The sequence below is a fragment of the Tamandua tetradactyla genome, chromosome 9, assembly GCF_023851605.1.
Source record: "Tamandua tetradactyla isolate mTamTet1 chromosome 9, mTamTet1.pri, whole genome shotgun sequence".
Classification (NCBI taxonomy): domain Eukaryota; kingdom Metazoa; phylum Chordata; class Mammalia; order Pilosa; family Myrmecophagidae; genus Tamandua; species Tamandua tetradactyla.
In genome coordinates, this window is record NC_135335.1 from 6,035,865 (window position 1) to 6,048,396 (window position 12,532).

The 12,532-nt window shown below is 38.9% G+C and overlaps 1 protein-coding gene and 1 pseudogene across 8 annotated transcripts in view; one reads left to right on the forward strand and one right to left on the reverse strand.

Annotated features, from left to right (window-relative positions):
• The window catches only part of PPP6R3 (protein phosphatase 6 regulatory subunit 3), a 201,272-nt gene that overhangs the window by 129,063 nt on the left and 59,677 nt on the right, over nt 1-12,532 (reverse strand). The window lies entirely within an intron of this gene.
• LOC143646500 (chromatin target of PRMT1 protein pseudogene) lies at nt 9,274-9,447 on the forward strand (annotated as a pseudogene).

Here is a 12,532-nt window from a genome sequence, read left to right on the forward strand (position 1 = left end):
AGGAGAATTGGTACTAATTCTTTCTGGAACATTTGGTAGAATTCACATGTGAAGCCATCTGGTCCTGGACTTTTCTTTTTAGGAAGCTTTTGAATGACTAATTCAATTTCTTTACTTGTGATTGGTTTGTTGAGGTCATCTATGTCTTCTTGAGTCAAAGTTGGTTGTTCATGTCTTTCCAGGAACCCGTCCATTTCATCTAAATTGTTGTATTTATTAGCGTAAAGTTGTTCATAGTATCCTGTTATTACCTCCTTTATTTCTGTGAGGTCAGTAGTTATGTCTCCTCTTCCATTTCTGATCTTATTTATTTGCATCCTCTCTCTTCTTCTTTTTGTCAATCTTGATAAGGGCCCATCAATCTTATTGATTTTCTCATAGAACCAACTTCTAGTCTTATTGATTTTCTCTATTGTTTTCATGTTTTCAATTTCATTTATTTCTGCTCTGATCTTTGTTATTTCTCTCCTTTTGCTTGCTTTGGGATTAATTTGCTGTTCTTTCTCCAGTTCTTCCAAGTGAACAGTTAATTCCTGCATTTTTGCCTTTTCTTCTTTTCTGATATAGGCATTTAGGGCAATAAATTTCCCTCTTAGCACTGCCTTTGCTGCATCCCATAAGTTTTGATATGTTGTGTTTTCACTTTCATTTGCCTCGAGGTATTTACTAATTTCTCTTGCAATTTCTTCTTTGACCCACTCGTTGTTTAAGAGTGTGTTGTTGAGCCTCCACGTATTTGTGAATTTTCTGGCATTCCGCCTATTATTGATTTCCAACTTCATTCCTTTATGATCCGAGAAAGTGTTGTGTATGATTTCAATCTTTTTAAATTTGTTAAGACTTGCTTTGTGACCCAGCATGTGGTCTATCTTTGACAATGATCCATGCGCACTTGAGAAAAAGGTGTATCCTGCTGTTGTGGGATGTAATGTCCTATAAATGTCTGTTAAGTCTAGCTCATTTATAGTAATATTCAGATTCTCTATTTCTTTATTGATCCTCTGTCTAGATGTTCTGTCCATTGATGGGAGTGGGGAATTGAAGTCTCCAACTATTATGGTATTTGTGTCTATTTCCTTTTTCAGTGTTTGCAGTGTATTCCTCACGTACTTTGGGACATTCTGGTTCGGTGCATAAATATTTATGATTGTTATGTCTTCCTGTTTAATTGTTCCTTTTATTAGTATATAGTGTCCTTCTTTGTCTCTTTTAACTGTTTTACATTTGAAGTCTAACTTGTTGGATATTAGTATAGCCACTCCTGCTATTTTCTGGTTGTTATTTGCATGAAATATCTTTTCCCAACCTTTCACTTTCAACCTATGTTTATCTTTGGGTCTAAGATGTGTTTCCTGTAGACAGCATATAGAAGGATCCTGTTTTTTAATCCATTCTGCCATTCTATGTCTTTTGATTGGGGAATTCAGTCCATTAACATTTAGTGTTATTATTGTTTGGATAATATTTTCCTCTACCATTTTGCCTTTTGTATTATATATATCATATCTGACTTTCCTTCTTTCTACACTCTTCTCCATACCTCTCTCTTCTGTCTTTTCGGTTCTGACTCTAGTGCTCCCTTTAGTATTTCTTGCAGAGCTGGTCTCTTCGTCACAAATTCTCTCAGTGACTTTTTGTCTTAGAATGTTTTAATTTCTCCCTCATTTTTGAAGGACGATTTTGCTGGATATAGGAGTCTTGGTTGGCAGTTTTTCTCTTTTAGTAATTTAAATATATCATCCCACTGTCTTCTAGCTTCCATGGTTTCTGCTGAGAAATCTACACATAGTCTTATTGGGTTTCCCTTGTATGTGATGGATTGTTTTTCTCTTGCTGCTTTCAAGATCCTCTCTTTCTCTTTGACCTCTGACATTCTAACTAGTAAGTGTCTTGGAGAACGCCTATTTGGGTCTAATCTCTTTGGGGTGCGCTGCACTTCTTGGATCTGTAATTTTAGGTCTTTCATAAGAGTTGGGAAATTTTCAGTGAAAATTTCTTCCATTAGTTTTTCTCCTCCTTTTCCCTTCTCTTCTCCTTCTGGGACACCCACAACACGTATATTTGTGCGGTTCATATTGTCCTTGAGTTCCCTGATACCCTGTTCAAATTTTTCCATTCTTTTCCCGATAGTTTCTGTTTCTTTTTGGGATTCAGATGTTCCATCCTCCAAATCACTAATTCTATCTTCTGTCTCTTTAAATCTATCATTGTAGGTATCCATTGTTTTTTCCGTCTTTTCTACTTTATCCTTCACTTCCATAAGTTCTGTGATTTGTTTTTTCAGTTTTTCTATTTCTTCTTTTTGTTCAGCCCATGTCTTCTTCATGTCCTCCCTCAATTTATCGATTTCGTTTTTGAAGAGGTTTTCCATTTCTGTCGTATATTCAGCATTAGTTGTCTCAGCTCCTGTATCTCATTTGAACTATTGGTTTGTTCCTTTGACTGGGCTATATTCTGAATTTTCTGAGCGTGATCCATTACCTTCTGCTGGCGTCTGGGCATTTAGTCAGATTTCCCTGGGTGTTGGACCCAACAGGTTGAGAGATTTTTCTGTGAAATCTCTGGGTCTGTTTTTCTTATCCTGCCCAGTAGGTGGCGCTCGTGGCACACGTTTGTCTGCGGGTCCCACCAGTAAAAGGTGCTGTGGGACCTTTAACTTTGGAAAACTCTCGCTGTCCGGGAGGTTCGCTAGCCGAAGCGGCTTGGAAGAGTTCTAGCCGGCCCGGGGACCGAACACAGGGAGGGTTGCTGGCCGCCGCAGCCCGGGAAAGCGCCCGTCCGAATTTCCTAGTCAGCCCGGGCGACAAGCGTGGCGGGAGGGCGCCAGCGGCAGCGGCCCGCCCGGGAGAGTGCACGTTCCCGGGGAGTCACGGGTTTGGAAGGGGCCTACCCCGCCCGTCACCGTTCTCCCCGGCCTGGGGATTTCCGATCCAATTCTCTCAGTTGGTCCGGGGGGCCGCGCATGGTGTGGCCACCAGCCGCCGCGGTTTCACAGGACCACCTCTCCAATTCTCCCAGCCGGCCCGGGAAGGGGGAAGGGAGTTACTCCGGCCCGGGAAGGGGGAAGGGAGCGCCACCCGCGCGCCTCGGCGATCTCACCCAAGCGGCTTCTCTCAGCCAGCCAGCTGTTCCAGGATGGGGTACGCTGTCTTTTTTATCTCTGTTGTGGCTTTGGGCTCTGTTCTGTATCATTTCTACTCCCCTAGTAGCTGTCCTGGAGAAGAAACTAAGATCCGCGCGTCTTACTAAGCTGCCATCTTCTCCGGAAATCCAATGTACAAATTTTAAAAAGGTTTTTGCATGAGGAAGAACAAAGGAATATCATTATTTCAGAGTGCTGAAAATAGATGGTAATTAATATTTTAAAATGTCACCTTGTGTGAGACTAAAGCAAAAAATGTTTGTTACAAAATTTATATTTTGATTAGTGCATTTCCTAATATAACTTATGCAGACAGTTTGACTGAACACCATAAGTACTTGGAATCTCAGGTAGGACGTGAGATTTTATTGGTTTGTCCAGAGTGATGCCCCGATGAACTCCAGAGTGATTCGATCAGTGAGTGGAAAAGTATTTGCAATGCCCCCTTCGGGGAATGGTGAGAACGGGGAGAAATTCAACTTCCCCAAGTTGAATTCTTGATATTCTCACAAGCAGTGTAGACAACCAAAGCTATAGGCTGAGCCCCAGTCTTGGGGTTTGTTCATATGAAACTTAACCCCACAAAGGATAGGTCAAGTCTACTTAAAATCTAGGCCTAAGAGTCACCCCGAAGAGAGCCTCTTTTGTTGCTCGGATGTGGCCTCTCTCTCCAGCCAACACGATGAGCAGTCTCACCACCCTCTACTCTCTGCGTGGGACATAGATCCTGGAATGAGCTGAGACTCAGCATCAAGGGATTGAGAAAAGCCCTAGAACGAGCTGAGAATTAACAGCAAGGGATTGAGAGAACCTTCTCGATCAAAAGGGAGAAGAGTGAAATGAGACTGTGTCAATGGCTGAGAGATTCCAAACAAAGTCGAGAGGTTATCCTGGAGGTTATTCTTACTCATTAAGTAGATATCACCTTGTTGTTCAAGATGTAGTGGAGAGGCTGAAGGGAATTGCCTGAAAATGTAGAGCTGTGTTCCAGTAGCCATGTTTCTTGATGATGATTGAACAATGATATAGCTTTCACAATGTGACTCTGTGACTGTGAAAACCTTGTGTCGGATGCTCCTTTTATCTACCTTGTCAACAGAGGAGTAGAATATACGGAATAAAAATAAATAATAGGGGGAACAAAGGCTAAAATAAATTTAGTTTGAAATGCTAGTGATAAATGAAAGCGAGGGGTAAGGGGTATGGTATCTATAATCTTTTTTTTTCTGTTATCGTTTTATTTTTCTGTTGTCTTTTTATTTCTTTTTCTAAAGCGGCTCAAATGTTCTAAGAAATGATGAATAGGCAACTATGTGATGATATTAAGAATTACTGATTATATATGTAGAATGGAATGATATGTTAATATTTTTGTTTGTTAATTTTTTTAATAAATAAAAAATAAAATAAAAGAGTGGTTTATAAACTGGATTAGGGGAGATGTGTCTCCACCCATTTGGGTGAGTCTTGATTGGTTTACTGGAGTCCTAGAAAGGAGGAAACATTTTAGAAAACGGGAAATCTCTGAGAGAGCAGAGAATGACATAGCCATGAAAAGCAGTCTACCAGTCAACAAACTTTGGATGAAGAAGGAAAACGCATCCCAGGGAGGTTCATGAAACAGCAAGCCAGGAGGGAAAGCTAGCAGATGATGCCGTGTTCTCCATGTGCCCTTCTGGCTGACTACGTTCGCCACAAGCCTTCTTACTTGAGAGAGAAATCCTGAACGTCATCAGCCTTCCTGAACCAAGGTATCTTCCTCTGGATGCCTTTGATTGGACATTTCTATACACTTGCTTTAATTGGAAAATTTTCTTCTCCTTAGAACTGTAAACTAGCAACTTATTAAATTCCTCTTTTAAAAAGCCATTCCTTTTCTGGTATATTGCATTCATAGCAGCTAGTAAACTAGAACAGCACCATACTTTAAAGTACTAAAAACAAAATAAAAAATATTTTCCTCTAAATGCCCCTCATGTAGCCCAAGTAATAAATACCTCTAAACAATCATAACTATTACTAGAATCTGTGAGACAAACATTAAGGTCATTGAAGTACTAGCTATAACCAAATTCAGTCTCCAACATTAATTAAACAAACAATTCACATGAAAGGATTAAAGATTGTCCTACAAAGTCCTTCATTTAAACTTAACACTAGGGAAAAAAAAGATTCAAATTGTGGACATCATGCCAATTAAAAATACTGTAAGAACACAGACCACAAGGCATCTCAAAACAACTGTTGTTCATCTATGCCATTTTTCCAAAAAATTCATGCTACTTTGTGACTTCAACTCAACATTTTCCCTCCAATAAAATAACTATAAATAGAAACAATGCTAACAGCTTGTTAAAATAAACAAAATGAATCAACAGCAAAGCTAGGTGAAAATGAAAGGACACTATTTAATTCTCAAAAAAAACATTTTACCAGCTAAGTGCTTTTCAACATATACTTGAAAAAGTATAGTTGATCTTCTAAATGCATGCTTAAAATCACAAGATGAAATCACATCCATGAACTGCAACTACCAGTTCTTCACATGAAAAGCTTAACATGCTGGTTCAAAAACTGTATTGCCAAAACAAACAGACAAACAAAAAACTGTATTACCAGATGTCACAGGAAAGTTTAGCCTCAAGACTGTCATTCTTTATGGGCTGGAGTCCCAGACAAAATCAACTTGCCATGATATCCATACATTCAAAATCTGGCATTTACATTAAAATAATTGCAACATGGATGAACCTTGAAGACACCAACTTCAGCAGTAAGCCAGACACAAAAGGACAAATATTCTATGATTTCACATACATGAAATATTTAGGACATGCAAATTCATAAAGACAGAAAGTAGATTACAGGTTATAAGAGAGTGGTCAGGGAAGGAATTAACAGATAGGGAGTTAATTCTTAATGGGTACACAGTTTGTTTGGGGTAATGGAAAAGTTTAAAAAGATGGTGGTGATGAGAATGGAAATAAGGGTTTGTAATTCTTTCTAGCTGAAGATAATACCTAGATACATCCCAGAATATGTTGGGCAGATAATTTAAAAGCAATGGCAAAATCCCTTGAGGGACAGGAGAAAAAAACATGGAAACTTTACCACTGGGGAAACCCTGATACTACCTCAAATATTAGGGACTCCTAAGAGAGGAGGCCAAACCCTTGACCTTGAGGCTTGCTCTTGTGAAGCTTATCTCTGTAGCAAAGAACCTAAGCCTATCTATAGTTATGCTTAAGAGTTACTTTCAGAAAACCTCTTTTGTTGCTCAGGTATGGCTTCTCTCTCTCTCTCTCTCTCTCTAAGCCCAACTCTGCAAGTAAAATCATTACCTTCCCCACCAATGTGGGACATAATATCTAGGGGTAAAATTCTCCCTGGCAATGGGACTATTACTCCCAGGGATGAGCCTGGCCCTGGCACCGTGGGATGGACAATGTCTTTCTGATCAAATGGAGAGGAAAAAAATTAACAAAATAAGGTATCAGTGGCTAAGACAGTTCAAATGGAACTGAAAGGCTATTCTTACGCAAGCTTCACCTACATATTGCTAACTACTGTGGTTTGCCAACCCCCACCTAAAACCATTCCTGTTAACCCTAAAGAATACCTAGGGTGCCATCTGAGATCCTGCATGTTTCACACACTAAGATTACTTTCCAGAAACCCAAAACCTCCAAATGGGTTCCTAGGCCAGGTAAGTCCTGAAACCCACAGGGGCCAGCCTCTGCAAGAACATCAACTAGTCCCACTCCCCATTCCATATTATTGGCACCCTTTTCCAATATGAAAAAAGAGTTAGAATGGGCAGAGCCCAAATACCCCTAAAGATTGGGAGAAGGATCAGGGTTGAGGAAGAGTTACAATAGAGAAGATAGATTTTAACAAATGAGCATGACTGCTGAATTATTACATTGATATTTCTTTTACTCTCCAGTGTCTTAGAGCAGTTAAAAAGAAAAAAACCTAAAATTGTGGAACAGTAACTCAAAACAAACTCTGAAATCTGTTCTATATCTACATGTTACAATGTACTTTGAATACTTTTTTTCTATATATGGTGTATTTCACAATAAAAGGTATTTTTTAAAAAGATGGTGGTGATGGCAGCACACATTGTGAACATAATTAATATCAATTCACTGTATATTAGAAAGTGGTTAAAATGGTAAACTTCTGTTGTACATATATTAACACACACACACATACACACAAACTGAATGGTTCCAGGACTCTCAAAGCCAACCTACAATCATTTACAACACCAGCCACAACCACCTACTTCTTCCACTTCCGGGTTGGTCAATAACAGGCTCCTGCCTGGCAGCTTTAACTACCTTCCTCAGTGTTACTCATTCACATCCAGTAAAGCCAAAGGAAAGAGAACTATCAAGCCTGCTCACAGTATTATAAATACAGGTGCTTATCTATGTTTTAATAAATATGCTACAAAATAATCCACTTTTCAGATAAAGGGGCTCTTTTATATATTTTTTTAATTTTTTAAAAAATATATTTTCATTGAAAAACCTTCACACACATACATTCCATAGTACAATCAGTGGCTCCAATACCATCACATAGTTGTATATTCATCACCATGATCATTTTTTAGAACATTTGCACCACTCCAGAAAGAGAAATAAAAAAGAATTTAAAAACTCATACATGCCATACCCCTTACACCACCCTCTCATTGACCACTAGTATTTCCGTCTACCCAATTTATTTTACCCCTTATCCCTCCTATTATTGATTTTTTGTCCATATTCTTTTACTCATCTGTTCATACCCTGGATAAAAGGAACATCACACACAAGGTTTTCACAATCACAGTCACATTGTAAAAATGTATCTTTAGACAATCATCTTCAAGAATCAAGCGTGGAACACAGCTCAGCGGTTTCAGGTACTCTCCTCTGGCCACTCCTAAAGACTGGGAGAAGGACCAAGGGAGGAGGAAGAGCTACAATAGAGAAGACACATTTTAACAAATGAGCATGACTGCTGAATCATTATGTTGATATTTCTAAATTACTAAAAAGGTATATCTACATAATGCTAAGAACAATCTCCAGGATAACCTCCAGACTGTTTGAAATCTTTCAGCCACTGAGTCGTTATTTTGCTCATTTTGTTCTTCCCCCTTTTGGTCAAGGCTTTTTCAATCCCAGGATAAAGGCACTCTTTTTAATTGTTCATATACTGTTTTTTTTTCCCCACTAAGACTAGTTAGGGAAAAGATTTGGTCTATATCACTGACTAGAAATTTGATGCCTTTATAGCATATATGAGAAACAAGATCAAAGGATAGAAAACAGAATGGAATGCTATGCAAGTACACTACTGGAATTCCTGGGTAAAGAGTGTATATTGAATAAAATGGCTTTAAAACTAGAGTAAATGGACGGTTTCGATTTTTTTAAAGGCACAACTCACAAGCCAAGAAGACAAAATTAGAGAGGTACTGGAGAGAAGCAGAAGAAATACTGGTTGAAAGCTAATTTAGTAACCACTTCAATCCCTAAGACTCCTCTTAGGAAGAGACTCTTCTCTTGCCCCTTCCCCAGCAGACGACAAGAGGCTAACAAGGAAGATCTCAGCCCTGGGATAGTGCACAGTTGTGGACAGGAATGCTACAATGAAAACAGAGGGGCGTATGAACTGCATAAAGAATGCTGCCACCCACACACACCCAGCTGCCCACCCCAGTCATCCCCAGCTGATTCCCAAATTTCCAGCTGGCAAGTAAGATGTTTACTCCCCAGGCTGAAGACTCAAAGTGTCTTCTGAGTTATCTGACCGAAAAAAGGCCTGGGTTTTGGATGCCAAGTGGGAACTGGTAGCAGCTGTGGTGGCACAGAGGCCAGGAAGGAAAAGGCAGGTTGGGCAAGCAGACTGACTAGCCCACCAAACAGCCAACAACAACAACGAGCTAACAACTTATGCTTACATATCTAATCAACCGCCTACCAAGTTAATCCAAGCTCCCCCACCTTCATCTCGGCTAGTCCCCAGCCTGCTGCTTGCCCAGCCATGATGGAAGCTCCAGAAGGAGTACTGGCATCGTTTCCTTCAATTCTTGGTATTTGAAGGTGGCTGCACAATCAGCACTGAAAGTTATGCTAAAGCACCACGAAGATGTCTCTAAATGGGCCTTTACTAATATGCTGAAGAACAAACAGCCGATGCCAGCGTATATTAGGGCTTTGATGCAGCAACAACAGCAGCTGGCCAGTGCCAGGAACAGAAGACTGGCCCAGCAGATGGAGAATAGACAGACTCTGTCCAGGTAGCTTTAAAATTTAAGCAGAAGAGCTTAAAGCAGCATCTGGTTAAGAGTAACAACCAGACACGGTTAGGCTGACCCACAGGGACCCTGGCCATGAGAGCAAACAAAGGACACGGCTTGCCCAGAGGAGGACTACGTGGGGGACACGCCACAAGAACTCTATCTAGGGGCAAGACGTTGCTCCGATGTCAAAACCTGCTCTGAGGTGTCAAGCCGTAGCTCCCCGAATGTACTTAAGAAGTGGTGGTGCCCTCCCCCTCTCTGCGTGGGACATGACTCCCAGGGGTGTGGACCTTCCTGGTAACGTGGGACAGAGATCCTGGAATGAGCTGAGACTCAGCATCAAAGGACTGAGAAAAACCCTAGAATGAGCTGAGAATTAACATCAAGGGATTGAGAGAACCTTCTCGACCAAAGGGGGAAGAGCGAAATGAGACTAAGTGTCAATGGCTAAGAGATTTCAAACAGAGTCAAGAGGTTATCCTGGAGGTTATTCTTACGCATTAAGTAGATATCACCTTGTTGTTCAAGATGTAGTGGAGAGGCTGGAGGGAACTGCCTGAAAATGTAGAGCTGTGTTCCAGTAGCCATGTTTCTTGATGATGATTGAACAATGATATAACTTTCACAATGAGACTCTGTGAATGTGAAAACCTTGTGTCTGATGCTCCTATTAGCTACTATATCAACAGACGAGTAGAACATATGGAATAAAAATAAATAATAGGGGGAACGAATGTTAAAATAAATTTAGTTTGAAATGCTAGCGGTAAATTAAAGCGAGGGGTAAGGGGTATGGTACGTATAATCTTTTCTTTCCTCTGTTATCGGTTTATTTCTTTTTCTGTTGTCTTTTTATTTCTTTTTCTAAATCGATGCAAATGTTCTAAGAAATGATGATATGCAACTATGTGATGATATTAAGAATTACTGATTGTATATGTAGAATGGAATGATATCTTAATGTTTTGTTAATTTTTTAATTAATAAAAAAGTTAAAAAAAAAAAAAAAGAAGAAGTGGTGGTGTACGAAGTTTGAATACATTCAATACATTCTGTCAGTTGTCCCAGATTCAGTGGAATCTTGTATTTCTGGTTCATTATAACAAGAAATCATTCTCTTAAATCCAAAAACAAAAAAAGTCCTGAAAATACTGACATTGAGAACTTCCCAAGCAAAGAGTTCAATTAGTCATTCTACTGTAAAGTACACACCCAGTGGGCTCCAACCTTGAAGAGAACTTCCAATCAACTGCATCTTAATCCAATTTTAACAACAAAAAAAAGTTCTTTATTTAAAAATATCTCAAACTTGCAGAACAAATGGAAGAGCAGTAAAACAAACTCCTCTGTCCAGTCTTCACCTAGATTCACCAATTGAATCTGTGCCACTTTTGCTTCACCACTCCCTCCCTATATATCCTCCCTTCCCAAACATTTTAGAGTTACTATACACATTGCGTCCCTTAACCCTTAATTAGTTCACTGTCTAGTCCCTAAGAACAAGGACATCCTCTTACACAAGCACAGTGCACAAAACAAAATTAGGAATTTAATATTTAATATAACAACTGTCAAATATGACTATACAGTTCATATTCCAATTCCGCCAACTGCCTTATAAAGTCTTTTGCGGTAATTCTCCTTCCCTTTAATCCAGAATCATATATTCTGTCCTAACTCTTTAATTTCCTTGAATCTTTAGTGTTTCTTCATTATTCATTACAGTGGCATCTCTGAAGAATAAAGGCCAGCTAGTCTGTATACTATCCCTGAATTGGTATTTGTCAGTTATTTACTTGTGATCAAAATTCAGGTAATCCACTTCTGGCAGGAATACTACATACCAAGTCTGTTTTTCCCAGTGCATCATATAAGGAGACAGATTCATGTCATTTTTGTCTCGATTATTGGTGGTGATTTTGATCACCTGATTATACCCACCAATTTTCTCTAATGTAATGACCATTTTTCCCTTAGCAATTAATTAGTAAGTAATATGTGGGAAAGAGAACATGTTCTTCTTAAATCATTCTCCGAATAGTTTTAGCATCCCTTGATGATCCTTGTTTAAATCAATTGTTACTGATGATTATAAAATGATGGGTTTTCGGTAGCTCTACTATTTCTCCTGCATTTATTATTTTACATTCTAATTTTAGTGAGATATTTCCCCTCTTCCCCACTCATTCTTTCTTTCTTAATTCATTAGAAGTATGGACTCACACATTCTTATTTTTATTCATTAATGTCATTATCCATTCTGATATTCACATCGTCAAACTGTCCCAAATTTATCCACTAGACGCCTTTTCAAGCAGGCTCTGGTGTTCTTCTGATATTATTTGAGCACTTCCTTATTTTCTGGCACAAAACACATTTCAGATTCATCTAGTACATGCTCAGATTCAGCTTTCAAATCAGCCATTTCTTCAAGGAGCCTGGGGTTCCCTTCACTGGAGAATATTATTTAGAAATTAAGATTCTGAGCACCAAGTATGTTCATAGCTCTTAAGTGTCACTTCTTCTAAGCCCTATAAAGTGAACAAAGTTGGGAACGAATGGCAATTTCATTCTACTCTATCTATGCCTCTCTGTATGTGTATCTGCATCCCTGACTTTCAAATATTAGCAAGACCAAGCATTTCTAGACAACAGGGTATTACCTACAACAAAAAATAAACATGTAATAATACAAGTATGCTCTTCAGACCTATGGAGGTAAAAGTACTTTTAAAAAACTGACTAAAAGAATTTAAAATTTTATAGCTGCCTTCAGGAAAGGGGAAAAACAGGGTAGGGTGGCTAGAGTCTGTTTTATCTTACCCAACTTCCTAGAACTAACTAGTTGACTCTAAACTATGGATGTGTAAAACTTTGATTTAAAAAATTAAAATTTAAAAATAAATCATATTTTTTAACAGAACGCTGGACTGGAAAGGGAGCATTAAATGCTGAGGACAGAGAGTTGTAATACCAGCTACTCACCAGCTATGTGATCTAAAACAAGTCATTTAACCTGAGTTTTCATTTCTTATCTATATAAAGATTTGGGCTAACCTGACTCTGATTTTATTACTACTTCAATA